The sequence below is a fragment of the Sminthopsis crassicaudata genome, chromosome 3 (assembly GCF_048593235.1).
Source record: "Sminthopsis crassicaudata isolate SCR6 chromosome 3, ASM4859323v1, whole genome shotgun sequence".
NCBI lineage: Eukaryota > Metazoa > Chordata > Mammalia > Dasyuromorphia > Dasyuridae > Sminthopsis > Sminthopsis crassicaudata.
This window is the reverse complement of record NC_133619.1, coordinates 275,692,659-275,706,756: the sequence shown is the minus strand read 5'-3', so window position 1 is coordinate 275,706,756 and position 14,098 is coordinate 275,692,659. Positions and strand designations below refer to the sequence as shown.

Genomic DNA, 14,098 nt, shown 5'->3' with positions numbered 1-14,098 from the left:
AATACACAGGTGTTCGCCTTGCTATGGTTCCACCTGGCTTAGCCTAGAGTGGTGCTCCGCTCATGAATGGGCTCTCCCCGAAGCTGGGGACTCGCTATCTCCGGGCTGACTCCCCCGCTTCCCTCCCCCACTGCTGAGACAGCCGGCTCACGGCTCGCGGCTGCTGGGCTTTGTCATCAGAAAACACATACATAGACACACACGCAGGCTGGCTGGCTGGCACACGCACGCCCGGGAACTGCAGCGCTCGCTGCTTCGGAGAGAAACGTCCTGGGTGTGCTGGTCCTCCCTTCTCCCCCCTCCTCCACGTCCTCAACAGCTACCTCTCCAGACCCTCCCCCCTCTCTTTCCGGTGGGAGTTAATCCATTCCGAATAAAACGCAGGGTGATCCCGAACGGCGATGGAGCGGGTGGGGAGGGACTCTGGGAGAGAGGGGCACCGGACAGACTTGGTGTAAATACGTGAGTAGGAGAAACTGGCTTTGTTCTTCTCCCTCTCCCCCTCCACCCCCATTCCGCAGAAAACAGAACCTCATTCCATCCCGACCTTCTTCAGCGGGAAGCCAAATCTCAAAACAAAGCGCCAAACAAAACCAGGAGGGGGTTCTCGGACAAGTGACTCTGCCCCCCCCCCTTTTCTGGCAATCGCTCTCGCTGCCCACAAGTGGTTAGTTTCTGACCGATAACTGTGTAATGTCCTTGTGGCTCCCGCCTCGGGAGGACGCGGAGGGGCTTTGGAGGCGCCAGCGCACACCCACGCACCTACACCCGGACGGACGGACTGACGGACACATAAACGAGCACGCTGTTGAAGAGCTGTAGGGGCTCGGGACTGCGGCCCCGGCGGCACTGCAAGGCTCCCAGAGCGGCCTGCAGGAGGCGCCGCAGGGCCCGTCCCGCCCGTCCCGGGCTCCGGCGCCTCTCGGCAATAGTGAAAGCGAGCGCAGCCAGGAAGCTGCCTCCCGCCTTCCACTGCGAGGTCTTAGAAGCAGCAGCCCAGGCAAATATGTAGCTATTAAAATTAATCGCCCTGCGTTGTCAGCTGAACATAATGCAAATTATTTATGGGCTGTCTGCGAAATATTTATCATCGTGCAGGCTTGAGGAGTTTCTCTCTTCTCTCCCGGTCTCCCTCGCCACCTCCCCCACCCTACCCCGGCCCAGTGCCGGGCTAACCCTCCCGCCAGCCGCGCAGGAACCCGGGGGTTCGCCAAGCAAGGAGAGAGAGCCTGCAAAGCTAAAGCTAGCTTAGAAAAATGAGAGGGGGGTTAGGAAGGTTCCAACCCAGCCCCGGGAGGGGGAGGTCCGCCACACCTGGCAGAATCACCGGTAAAATTCCTCACCTAAGGGGCTGATCAACCCACTTTGGGTTTGGAGATGGAGAAGAGGGGGCGAGGGTGGGAAAGAAGCCCGCGGAGGGACAATAGGTGAAACGAAAAACAAAAACAAAAGCTTGGCGGATCTCGCGGGCCAGGAAACAAAAGCTTCGGTTATGCCTGGGGTTTGCATTAAGTGCCCTTTCTTTCGTTAAAAGCTCTCCAATCCAGTCTCCAGTATGCAAACACTGAGGGGGGTGAGCCACCGAAAGCACAGAGAAGGCTCCGGACTTCCAGCAGCCAGCCAGGCGTCTTGTGCCCCGTGGTGACTCAGTAGCAGAAAGAAGGTGCATAGAGAAGGGAATTCTTTTAAAAGCTGTAAAAAAAACCTTGTTTGCAGATTGCAGATAAGAGATTAATGGCTAATTGCTGGACAGCTTAAACTCCTCCGTTTATCTCTGGGGGTGGGGTAGCTATGTTTGCTAGCCTTTTTATGTGCAAAAATTACCTTGGTAAATTTCCCTTGGGGAGGCTTTTTCATAATAAAGCAATAAATACCACCTCAGTTTTGCACCAGAAAATGTGGCCCCCAAAATTTGAATAGGATCTTTCTCTTTGCTACCTCCCCCATACACATTCCCCCTCCCCTACCTCCACTCCCACTCCCACGCAACTGCAACTCTGTAGCTGATGTCGGCGCTTCCCTTTGGGTCAAATCTTTTTGGTCGAAGAAGGGTAAACAGGCTTTATTCACAGCTGTTAAAAGAGTCAAGGCCTGAAGAATGGGAGTTGCTTCCAGGGAAATAGACTTGGCATAATACGGAGAGTCGAGGCCTGGAGAGACAAAGTTTCCACAAAAATCACGGAACCGCATTAGCTCAGAACTGGATGAAACTTTAGAAAACTTTTCAGCGTTTACTTGTACTGGAATTCCTAATACAAAATCTTCAAACGATCCCGCTCTTCCTTTAAGACTCCTTGTGAGCAGGAACTGCTGAAACAGCTCTTTTTGCTTATGCAAATCTCTTAAGTCTCTACAACTTCCGCCTCCCATCTCTGTCCTCTGAAGCCGTGAAGAACAAATCTAAGTCCACTTTCGCAGACTAGGCCTCGGAAGACACCTATTATCACTGTATTTCTAAATCTTCCATTCTCTAGAGGACCAATTAACTCACTTGATTGCCTGACGACATAGGCTGGAAGAGGGGCTGCTAGGTGGTGACAACAGAGCACTGGACCTGGAATCAGCCCAACTTATCTTCATGAGCTCAAATCTCACCTACTTACAAGTTGTATAACTCTGGGCAAGTCACATGACCCTGTTTACCTCAATTCCACATCTATAAAAATGCGTTCAAGAAGGAAAAAGCAAACCACTCCTGTATCTTTAAAGACCTAGAGTCAGACATGGCTAGTCTTCAGGATCCTCAGCATCTTGATTTTACTTCTCTAGATTCTCTCTAGCTTGAACACAGTATTTCTGACCACGATAGAATAGAGCGGGACTTTTACTCCACTGTTCTGGACACTGTCTATTTCAAGGCAAACTAACATTACATAAGCTACATTGTACTACTGATTCATTGAGTTGAGTCTTCAGTCCACTAAATAAACATCTACATCTTTTTCATAGTAAGCTACTTTGTTTCTCATCCAGTTCATGTGAAGATGATTTCTGAACAAAGTATATGTATATATCTTTACATTTATCTCCATTAAAAAGTTAATTTCATTAGATTGGATTCAAGGGTTACTAAATTGTGGAAAGATTGTCCTCAAGTGAAAAGTATCATAGAAAAAGAAGGCAGTCTGGTGATTTGGTGAGTTTAAAGAACAGTAACAGATGACCAGGCCCTGAGCTCCACTAGTATCCTCTCTGTGGGGGACTAAGGGAAAGGCATGGACCAGAGTTGTAAAAATGTTCATAGATAGATTGGGATCTACATTATTACCTCAAGCTCACATCAGAGAACCACTGAAGTATTGGGATTTGGCTCATAGATCTCCTTAGATCTGATGTGATGGCTGATCCTTCCAGTTTTGCATCATTACAGTTTGACTATCGCACAAGCAACGGATGAAAAAGGTTCAATAGCATAACGACTAAGGACGGATCCCCGGAATACTAGACCAGAGAATTCCCCTCCAAGTAGACATTGTACTATTTAAGACTTCTCTTTGCCTTCTGGGGATGGGGATCCAGCCCAGAATGAATTAAAAAAGAAGACTAAGGAGTTGGGGGTAAGGTATGGAAAAGAACCTGGAGTTCACAGGGAATTAGGAAAGGAAGGAGGCCTCAGAGAAACCCATTCAATACATTCAATCAGGCTCTAAGGGTGAATAAGTTACAAGGTCCTGCCTGAGGCACAGCAGGAAATTGACAGTTTTGATCCAAAGTTGAAACATTTGCTAGCTACAATTGCCAAGACTCATAGAGCTCAGCTCCTTAACATTTTACATATCTGAATGAATGAAAAAGAGCTTTTATTGAGTACTAACTATGTGCCAAACGCAGTGCTATCTGAATTGTGGATAGGGGGAAAATGTCACAGAGTCAGGAAGCTTATTCTTTACTTCCAAGTATTAATTTCAAGTAGGAGGAATAGAGTATGTATTTTCCCTCCTCTCTCCTTTTTCTGATATCAACTCTGAAGACTTGAGGTCCTTTTCAATTTCTTTGTATAGAGGTTTACCCCAATTAAATCCAACTTGCATTCCTAGTTTGGGTTCACCTCAGAGATGACTACAACCTCAGGTACAAATGATACTCTCTGTGTCAAATGTTATAAATTTACTTTTAACTCACAAGAGCTCATCAGTGAATTTATCTTTAATAATAAGCCAGAAGATTCAATTAGCTCAAAGCTAATTTACTAAAATAGCCCAATGAGGTTGATAGCCACAAAACTTTCTTTTCTATAAATCTGGAAGAAAGGGTGAGGGGAAGAGGGGGGTGGGGCTCAAGAGAAAGCACACCCTATTTTTCCACCAATCCCAAATTACCAATAACATTTTGGCCATTTCAAATTTGGTATTCCTTAAGCATCTCAAATTCAACAGGCACAAAACAGATCTCATTATCTGTCCTTCCTCAAACCCTTCCATATTACTATTCAGGGTCTCACCTTCTCCTTAGTCACTCAAGTTTGCCAAGTTGGTGTGATCCTTCACTTCTCACTCTCACCACAAAATTACAATCCATTACTAAACCTCATCATTTCTATTTTCTCAACATCTTTCATATTCACCTTTTTTCTTTCACTATCATCTCTCACCTGGACTGCTGCAATAGCTTTCTAACAGGTCTCTTCAAGTTCTAATCTACCTTCCAATTAGCTGGCAAGGTGATTTTTCTAACGCATAGCTCTACCCTCCTTCCCTACTCTTTTCAGTGAGTTCCAGTGACTATTATCTCTGGTATTTAAAGTTCTTCATAACCTAGCCCTTTCTACATTTTCAATAGCCTTAAATTTTGCATTTTGCCACAAACTCTTTATTCCAACAAAGGCCTATATACGAGTTGCATCAACACAACACTCCATACCCCATCTCTGTGCTTTTCAGATAGCTAACCTGCAAATTAGGAATGTTCTCTCCCTTTCCTCCCCTCTTAATTTCCCAGACTCAACTCAAAATCCACCTGCTTCAGAAGGCCTTTCCTGGATACAGCCATAAATCCCCTCCACCCCCACCAGTGGCAGATGTCTTCATTTTTTCAATTTAACCCATATTGATACCTATTTATGTCCTTGTAGACTTTTTCATTAGCATATAAGTTCCTTGAGGGCAGGAACAGTGTTTTTGTCTTTCTTTGTATCCTCAGTGCTTTAGCACAGTGTCACACATGTAGAAATCATTTAATAAAAAATACTTGTTGACTTCTTAGTAAAGGACACATACTGGAAACACATGCAATCAAGGAAATGCCAAGAGGGAAAGACCTTAGATTTCTCTTCTCATAGTATCATATTACATTGAGGTGGTAAAATATATAGTGTTCTGGGCCTGGAGTTAGGAAGAACTGTGTTCCAACCTAGCCACAGACATTTATTTTATTAGCTGTCAGTTTGGCAAATCAATTAACCTTTGTTTTTCTCAGTTTGTTAAACTGTAAAATGGGGGTGACAGCACCTACCTTGAAAGGTGGTTGTGAGAATCGAATATGAAATATCTGTAAAGTGCAGAGCACATAGTAGGTTTTATAAATGTCTAATTATCTTACCCCCATCCCCATTCATGAAGTTCTTCCTTGGAAATTAGGTGGCTTGCTCATCTGAGTTCCTGGAGTCAGTTCATCTGTTAGCTTGACTTTCATCTGTTAGCTCTAGATCTCTCTTGAACCCACGGTAAACTTTTCTCTTTGCAGACAAAGGTTTAGGTCCTCGAAGCAGCTTCTTGTTCTCAACCCTTTTCTTGATGTTTCTTTCTATTTCCTGCAGGGTATAGAGTCTCTTACTAGTCATTTTGTTCAGATGCTGCAAGATGCCCTGGGCTTGAAGGACTATACTCCAAAAAGTTGCTACCTGATTCTAAAGATTTCTGAATAGTAAGCTCATCTTATTAAAGACTACTAGACTTTGTTGGCTTTGCAAAGCTGAGCTTTCCTTTCAATTCAACTAGAGAAACTTTTTCACACATTGGAAGGGATAAGAGGGTAATTTTGGCACTTTTATGGAATTAGTTTAACACATTAACTCCCCATTTCCTTTTATCTGCCCCTGACTTTCAGTAATAAATGATTGGAGAAAAGGGGAAAGAACTAACTTCCCACTGTTAGTAGCTCAAAAGTTCCACTAAGAATTTAATAATAAGCAAACAGGCTCAGAAAAGACTGATTTGTGCACTATCACAGTATGATGTCAAACATGCCAACAGGACTCAGGTCTTTTGATAGAATTCAGGGCTCTTTAACTGTCACCCCTGCTCCTAACTTTTGTTCTTTTAGACTTTGCCTCACTCTATCATGAGTGAAAGCAATGTAATAGTGCAGTGGATAGTTGCTAGACGATTTCAAATTGAAAATCTAGCATTTATCCTCTAAATGTTTCACTTTCCTCGTCTTTAAAATGGCTATGAAAACAGTCTGATGCTCAAATGGGCCCATGTATTTAGAGTACCTTGTAAATCTGAAAGCATTGTGCATTTTTCCGTCATTATTTTGACAGTACAAGATAATTAAGTTTTTTTTTTTTTTTTTTTTACTTTATATCTTCTCATCTTTTTCTTCCTGACTTGATGTTACAACTTGAACCCAGGTTGTCTTCTTTTCGAAACCTACTCCCTACCAACACTCTGTTTCTTTCTTTCTCTTTCCTTATCATCGCCCTCTTTTTTTGAATTTTTCCTAAATCTAAAGCCTTGTGGGGGAAGGGGAATGGAAGAAGAGACACTACACTAAGAGATAGGACCACGCCGTTCAGATTAGGTTTGCTTTTCTCCTGGTTCTCGAGACCCGGATACAGAAATTGTGGTTTCTTAAGCTTCCCCAGTGAGAACAGGGGAACTATATAGAGCCTTTTTTTTTTTTTTTTTTTTTTTTTTTTTTTGCGCTAAGGCAGAAAATGTTCTATCTCTTCCTCTCCTTTTCTATACTCCCAACCCCCACCAACTCCTTAACTCTAATAATCGGTTTCTCACTCTCCATTGTTTCCTTTCTCTTATCCTCTTCTTTCCCCCAACCTCTCATTGTGTCTGTCTCTCTGTCTCTCTTGTGTTTCTCAGCTGGAAATCAAGCCCCTAGATCCCTACGTAGGTCAGACAATCTAGCAGTTAGGCAGTTCCGTTTATTAGGCCGTTCCTCCCCACTCAGTAAGTACAACCCCAAATCTCTGAGAAAATCCAGTTTTAAAAGTTTCCCCACCTTCCCCTTACAACCCAAGCGAAATACTTCTCCCAGAAAGAGCGAAACTCACAAGGCCCGCGGTGCTTAAAAAGGAAGGAGATGACTAATCAGCTGTACCATATTTAGTCTTCATTTAACGGGTGTGTGTGTGGGGGGGGTGCCTTTAGTTGGGTCAGGGGGGTGTCTTTGACTCTTCCCTCTTAGGACTGAAACTCTGGAACTTGAGCCTGGCTCTATGACTGACCTTTCACTTAGACTGGCCACAACCGAACCGTTAGGAAGACGGTGACTTAATTCGCCCGTATGTGTAATGGTTGCTCACTACGAGATCGAGAATTCCCGCCTTTACCTAATGGTGTGTAACGGTTGCCTAAAATATATATATTATTAATCTCTCCTCAGCAAAAAAGCAAGACAGCTGTATGTTGGAGAGGGAGTAAGCCAGAAACATTTAGCAGGAAGCCTCTGGCTGCTTGTCATACGAAGATGACAGCTGCTCCCCGGGGTTTGGAGGTTCCGGGAAAAGGCGCTAGTTTATGCGCGTGCTTTTTTCTCGGGCTCGCTGACTCGGGGGGGTGCTGAATGCGCCGCGGGGGCCGGAGCCTCCCGGGGCTCCTCTCTCAGCTACTTAGCTGGCGGCCGGAGCGGCGCGGACTCTCCGTGGGGCGCTGGGGCATTCTGAGGCGGTTCCAGGCTGTGCCGCTCGCCACCTCGGCATGAGTCTGCAGAAATGCTCGCTTCTGCCTGCTTTGTGAGGCGGTAGGCTGGCTGGGTGGCTGCGGAAGGGAGGGACGCAGGAAGACAGGGGAGAACGGCAGCTGGGGTTGCTCTCTTTGGACCGCTCCCCAGGCGCTTTCCTAGCAATCCAACAGAAGAGACTGCCCTGCTAACAATGAGGTCTCGGGGTAAAAGAAGAAAGGGTTGTGTCCTATCTAAACCGAAGGAGTTTCACTTCTGGGTGTGGGGCCGGGGCAGAGGCGGCGGCTGTAGCTGCAGCTGCGGCAGCGGCTGCGAACGGATCGAGCTCCTTAGATGAAGTATAACACCGTCGGCCCTCGGGACTCGGGAGCCGCGATCGTGTCAATGTAATAAGTGCAGGGTAACGAGGCCCCCGCTAGGGGTGGCGGAGAGCAGAGCAATCCAAGCCCAGCGTTGGCTTCTGCCGAGCACCCCTCCCCCCTTCCACAGCCATCTCTCCCCATCCCGAGACGCTTCCTCCCACGCATCTCGAGCCCGGGAGACCGGAGTGCTTAGGCCTCAGTGAGAAACTCCCTTCTCCCCTGCACTCCTTGTCGCTCAGAGCTACGGCATGTTAGTGGAAAAGGACGGGCGGGATGTGGGTACGTTCTGACGTGGGTTGGTGAAGGGTCCTGCTTAGGAGGAGGAGAGGGTGTCAAGAAATGCAGGGCCGCTCTGGCCTGACTCACTTCCCCTTCTCGCCCGGGGGAATCCACCCCCAGCCCATCCCCCTCCCTGACACCAGCTGCCCTCATAAGTCAATCGCTCGGCTTTCGCTCCCGCCGCTCCGCTCCGCAGGCAGGCGGTGCAAGGCACAGCCCGGGGAGGGAGGAAACTGGGGCACCGGCTGTGCCTCGGGGACTCCCCGAAGGTCTTCATAGGAAAGTCAGTCACATCAGCTGACAGGCCCTGTCTATCTCCGAGCACTTTTTAAAAAGGGGGAGTGGTGCTGCTAACCCCGCACCAACCAAGTCGAATCGTAATTGAGGTAATGGAGCTCCCGTGTCTGCAGCTGCCGGGTCCCAAATCGCCTCTGTGTTGCTAGCTCGGGCGAAGGGGGAAGCCCGGGGACTGCAGAATTCGACAGTCAGGAAGCTGCAGCGCCGTGCTCTCCCAGTCTCTAGCCCGAAGCTAGCAGCAGTTTCGGTGGAGTCTGGGGAGCTTGGGAGAGGAAGAGCGGGAGGGGCCCTCCATTACGCCGCATTAATGACACCAGAGAGCAGGCAAAGTTACAGACGTTTAGGATTCTACGCCAAGGTTCGCTGACACGCAGCATTAAAGAGTTACTGCGTATAGGCCCGTAGGACGCTTTCTGGGAGGCTAGCTACCCTGTGGCCCTTACCTTCCAGTTCTCACCGAACCTACGTTGGTGGCTAAGCTATTGTTTCTTTAGACGAGTGGAAACTTATTTTACGCCGAGAGGCCAGAATCACTTAGGTTCTCTATCGCTGTTCCCATGGCGTTTGCTTACTGCTAGAGCTCTGAGAAAGGTGGCCAGTTCTTTGATTGAGGGTGGACGGGGGCAGAGGGGAGGGGAAATATAATCGCACAAAACCTGAAGGATTTCCCTTCCGCCTCCAGATACCCACTTTTTTCCTAGGTTTAGTTTGATGAAGGCCTATTCGAGGGAGATCATAGTGTGTGTGTGCGTGTGTGTGATTAAAAAGGGGTGGGAAGGAGTTTTTCTCCAGCGGACAGATCATTGGCTTGTGGCATTCCTTCTGATGGACTTTGGACTTTTGTAAGTTCGGAAATGGGTAAAAGGAGACCTGATTCCAGCCATTTGGTGAGACTGAAGGTTAACAGAGGAGAGGGTCTGGATAAATTCTGGACCACTACTCCAAACGGTATACTGTGGTCTAAAAAGACCATGAGTGGAAAACTCTTTTTGAATATATGTCCTGATAGTTCTTCAGAGCACCTCGCTCCCTAAAAAAAATTAGAGAATTTGACTTTATTGGAAAATTATCCATATTTTAAGCTTTAGAAGGTCCACGAAGACATTTTAATGAGTCGAAATAAATGATCAAATGCAGCTAACATCGGATTATTAAAGAAAAAAAGCTGTTAAATCGTGGAGATTTTTTTTTAATGTTTTCTTACTCTTCTATTCAAAGGAAAGTTTGAGCTAGTGTTTGTTTAATAAAATACATTTCGCTTTTCCAATTAAAAAAAGTTTCTTATTTGCAGCACAGATGTCTTCCAACTCCAATGTCCAACTTTGTGTTTTAACCTCTCACTTTATTGTTCTAATAACTTTTAGTTTAATCTTAGGAAATAGAATACTGTTTCGGAGGAGAGGAGAGAAACTTTGGGTCAGAGTGAAAGTAATTGCTGTATTTCCCCAAAAAGGCCGCAAAAAAAAATTAAGTCTCTTTCTATATTTCGGGGTGGGGTGGCCTTTTTAAAATTTATTTATTTATTTTTTTTTTAGCAAAAAGTCCTTGTTTTAAAAATCGGAGCTTTTAATTTTTGGTTTGCGTTCCCTTTTGTCCTTGTTCCCTTCTTGCATTGGTTTTGCCATGGGGCTATCCAACTAAACAACGCTACATTTTATGGTAATGTGTTGGTCAAGTGTGCTCTCTGTAGATCTTTATCGGTACTGAACACAGGAGCCCTCTCTGTCTAAAGACAAAGACCAAAGACTCAGGCTGCTTCCGAAGGCTGCCTGCTCCCCTCGCGGTCTTGCAGACCGAAGACTTCTCTTTCCAATCTACACCAGCGGTTGCCAACCTTTAGATTGATTCCTCTTGCCCTTCACGTTCAGAATAAAAACACTGCCCCACAGTAGTTAGTCACAGTTCCAGTTTTCGGGCATTATCAGAAGAGTTCAAATTCCTCCTTTTCAACTCGCTGTGACGTGCTCGGGAGAGAGTGGAGGGAACGATCGGAAATACTTTGTCTAGTCACCCGCTCCAAGGCCCCTCAGGCACGTGCAGCTGGGGGGTGGGGGGGGGAGAGAGAGGGGCGTAAAATAATCATCTATGATCGTTCCCTCAGAAAAAGCAAACATCAGTAGATAAGATGAACCCGAGTCTACGGTAATCGTAAAGGGGGTTGGCTACAAGAGGGAACGCAAACCAAAAATTAAAAGCTCCGATTTTTAAAAGCGTCTATTCGGTTCCATTGAATTTAAAGGTCCCAGAGGTGAGAGCGCGAAGGAGGAAGAACAGTATAGGTACTGAGACAGAACAAGTCAGGATGATACCACCAATGGGTTGCCCAGTGTTTTTTCTTCCTCGGCTGTATATAAACACTAGTTACCAGTCTGACACTCGATGTTTTTTTGATTTACTGATAAACAAAGATCCTCACAGTAATCCTAAATGAACCGTCGTCTGTGCCTGATGTAAATACTGGGGTTGTTGATCGTGTTTGAAACATACTTGGGATAAATATGGGTTTGCGTGGACGAAGTTAAAGCAACTCTCTGAACAGATCCCTCTCACCCTATAGAGAATTCACCTTTCTTAGTCACCAACATGCCTCTGTGTAGAAGGTAAACCTCTCGGCTTCCTCTCCACCCCCCCCCCCTTCCCCACCCCGCTCCGTGGTTAATTTGAAAGGCGCCCGAGTTCGTGCACTAGACACGGGGTTGGACGCATTTACGATAGAGGGGTGTTTGATTGGAGCTACACAGTCATTTTTTCCATTGGTCAGGGTCGGACAGGAAAATTGGCTTCGGATCACCCTTGGCAGCAAGCCCTCCCTCATGGAGTTCTGCACGGATCGCTAGGTTTCCACCGACAAACTGAACACGGAGGCAACGGGGGCAGATGGAAATCGAGTCTTGGCTTTATGAGCGCCTTGAAGCGCTCTCCGATTCAAAAGCTCATTAAAAACTGAGGGCTGGATTTCTATGGCACTGGGCCTCGGCAGTAATCCCTGAGTTGGCTTATACGCGTTACTCCCCCAGGGTAAGCAAACGTGCTCGCATAATTCAGCCCTTAAGACAGCAGCTGTGTAGTATTTTTTTTTTAAATCCCCGCAACTTTCCAAACAGAAAGTATACCCAGAAAAAAGATGAGGGGAGAAAAAGGACCCACCCCTATTCTATGCACGTACAAACAAGGCATCTAATCAGTGTCACTGTCGTAATAAGCTTCCGCAGCGGGCGACAATCCCCCTTCCCCCTCCTCCCTCCCCTCCGCCCCAGTTTCCCGCATGAACCTGATCGGAGAGCGAAGTGTGTTGTGGATGCAAATGGCGTCTCGCTTCACCCCTAGCCAGACTCCACACAGAGCTACCGCGGCTGCCGCTGCTGCCAAACGCAGATTTGCAGCCGCAACGTGACACGCGCCGCCGCCCGTGAGAAACGAAAGTGCATGTGGTCTCGGCCCCCTCCCCTCTCCCCTCCTCCCTGCATTGCCAACGAAGGAAATTGCACGAGGTTTCCCTCCCCCCCTCCCCAGTCTAGCCTAAAGGACGGTTTTTCTCGCCCTCGTGTTCATCCTGAGGAGACTTTCATGTACAGAACCCCAACTCTGGGGAAGGAAAAGTTTGAGTGGTTCGTTATTACCCCGGAGCCCCAAACTGTGAGGCAAAATAAAGTGTACGTGTACATCTGTGTAGGGAACGCGTCCGCCTGGTCCCCAAACAGCCGACTTGGGAGAGGCAAAGGTTTCTTTCTCCTTTCCTCTCTTATCTTATTCATAGGTTGGTGGCTTCCCACTGCCGGGGACCTTCCGCGGTTATTGGACAAATACCCCCCTTCTTCCCCAACCTGCTAAGTGCATAACACTCATCCCCCAGCCCAGGTCTGGAAAGCGATTCACAAGGTGGGTACGGAGGTTGTTACCAAATCTCGAAAGAGAAAGCGAGAGCGTTCATCCCAGCTTTACACATCGACTGCAACCTCCCCTCCCTTCACAAAGGCATCCCGTACGAAAGAAAAAAAAAAAAAATCCCACAACACTGGATTGTAAGTCTCGGCATATCCCAGCTCCCTCGTGCCGAGAAGCAGCAGACGGTTTTCCCGTATTCCCTCTTTCCCTCCGCGGCCCCTCCCGCCTAGACTCCCACACCAGGCAGAGGGAGGAGGAATTGCTGGCATTCTCGCTCGCTAGATCATTCGCGGAGGCGGTAGCGAGCCCGAGCCTGAAGCTTAGTGTGCTTTGCACTCCACGGCGTCGGCTGCATCAGGGTGGAGGGCAAGGAAGGGAGTATGCTGTCTGTCTGTTGTCACCCTCACGACAGGGGAAAGGAGCCCCTTAGCGGGCTGCAGCGATTGTCATCTGTACCTTCCCTAGAGGAAGGACAGGAGGCTGGCAGCCACGACTCTACCCGCTGGCCGGGAAACAGTCGCCGCAGCTGGGGACTCTCAACCTCCCCTGTGGCAACCCAGAGCCCAGAGAGGCAGCTGGAGCGCAGCGGGGAGCACGGCCGCCCGCCGGGAAGGGTGTGCATCCTTCACTGCGTATAATGGGGCGCCCCAGGGACTAGCGAGGAGGCATTGAGGAATTTAGTATTTAGAGACTTAAAAGCTGGAAAAGGGAGGTGGGAGTGAGTGAGGGAACGAACATCCGTTAGCTATCGCAACTCCTAGGATCACCCTCAAACCTTTCCCCAAACCGGCAGAGCTTCTTTTCTTACCTCCAACCCCACCCCATCTAATCTTCCCCACACAGTCCCAGGCACTGCGGAAAAGAGAGGGAGAAAACCTCTCCTGCCACTCGCTGGCTCCTCTTCTTTTGAGCACCTGAGGCTGTTTAAGAAAAACATTTCCTTTTTTACAAGCGGTCCTCTAGGGAAAGAGGGGAGACCCAGAGCGTTTCGGTTCTCAAGCCTAATCTTTTTTTTTTCCCCCTTCTCTCATTTCCACGCCTCCTTTCTTCCCCTAGAGCAACTCGGGGCGGGGCCGGAGACTTCCACCGAACGCCCAGTCTACTCAGATCTGGGCTCCGCTACCAAAAGGATCCGGGCCAGTTAATTTCTAGTTCTGAGTCCAGGCTGTAGCCAACCGCAGCCGCACAGTCTGCAGCCACTGCTGCACGTGACCCGCCCCCACCTAAGCTTCCGCCCGAGCCGCCAGTTTCCGAGCACAAACAAGTCCTGCGGAGACCAAGAGTCTCTCGGGCCCAGGCGTCCTTTTCTTCCCCTTCTTCCCTTCCCGAGCAAAAAATAGTAGCGAATAGCGCTGACCTGCGGTCAAACCGGCTCCTGCTTTCCTAGGCACCGTCATTCTATTCAAACGAAGCACAGC

At 47.9% G+C, this 14,098-nt stretch overlaps 1 protein-coding gene across 1 annotated transcript in view; it reads right to left on the bottom strand.

Moving 5' to 3' along the window:
* BCOR (BCL6 corepressor) overlaps positions 1-12,177 on the bottom strand; it is a 158,940-nt gene extending 146,763 nt beyond the window's left edge. Inside the window, exon 1 of the mRNA XM_074300830.1 lies at positions 12,067-12,177. The gene's annotated coding sequence lies outside the window, so the exon portion shown is untranslated. The remainder of the gene's footprint in view (positions 1-12,066) is intronic.
* Positions 12,178-14,098: the final 1,921 nt, after the last annotated feature.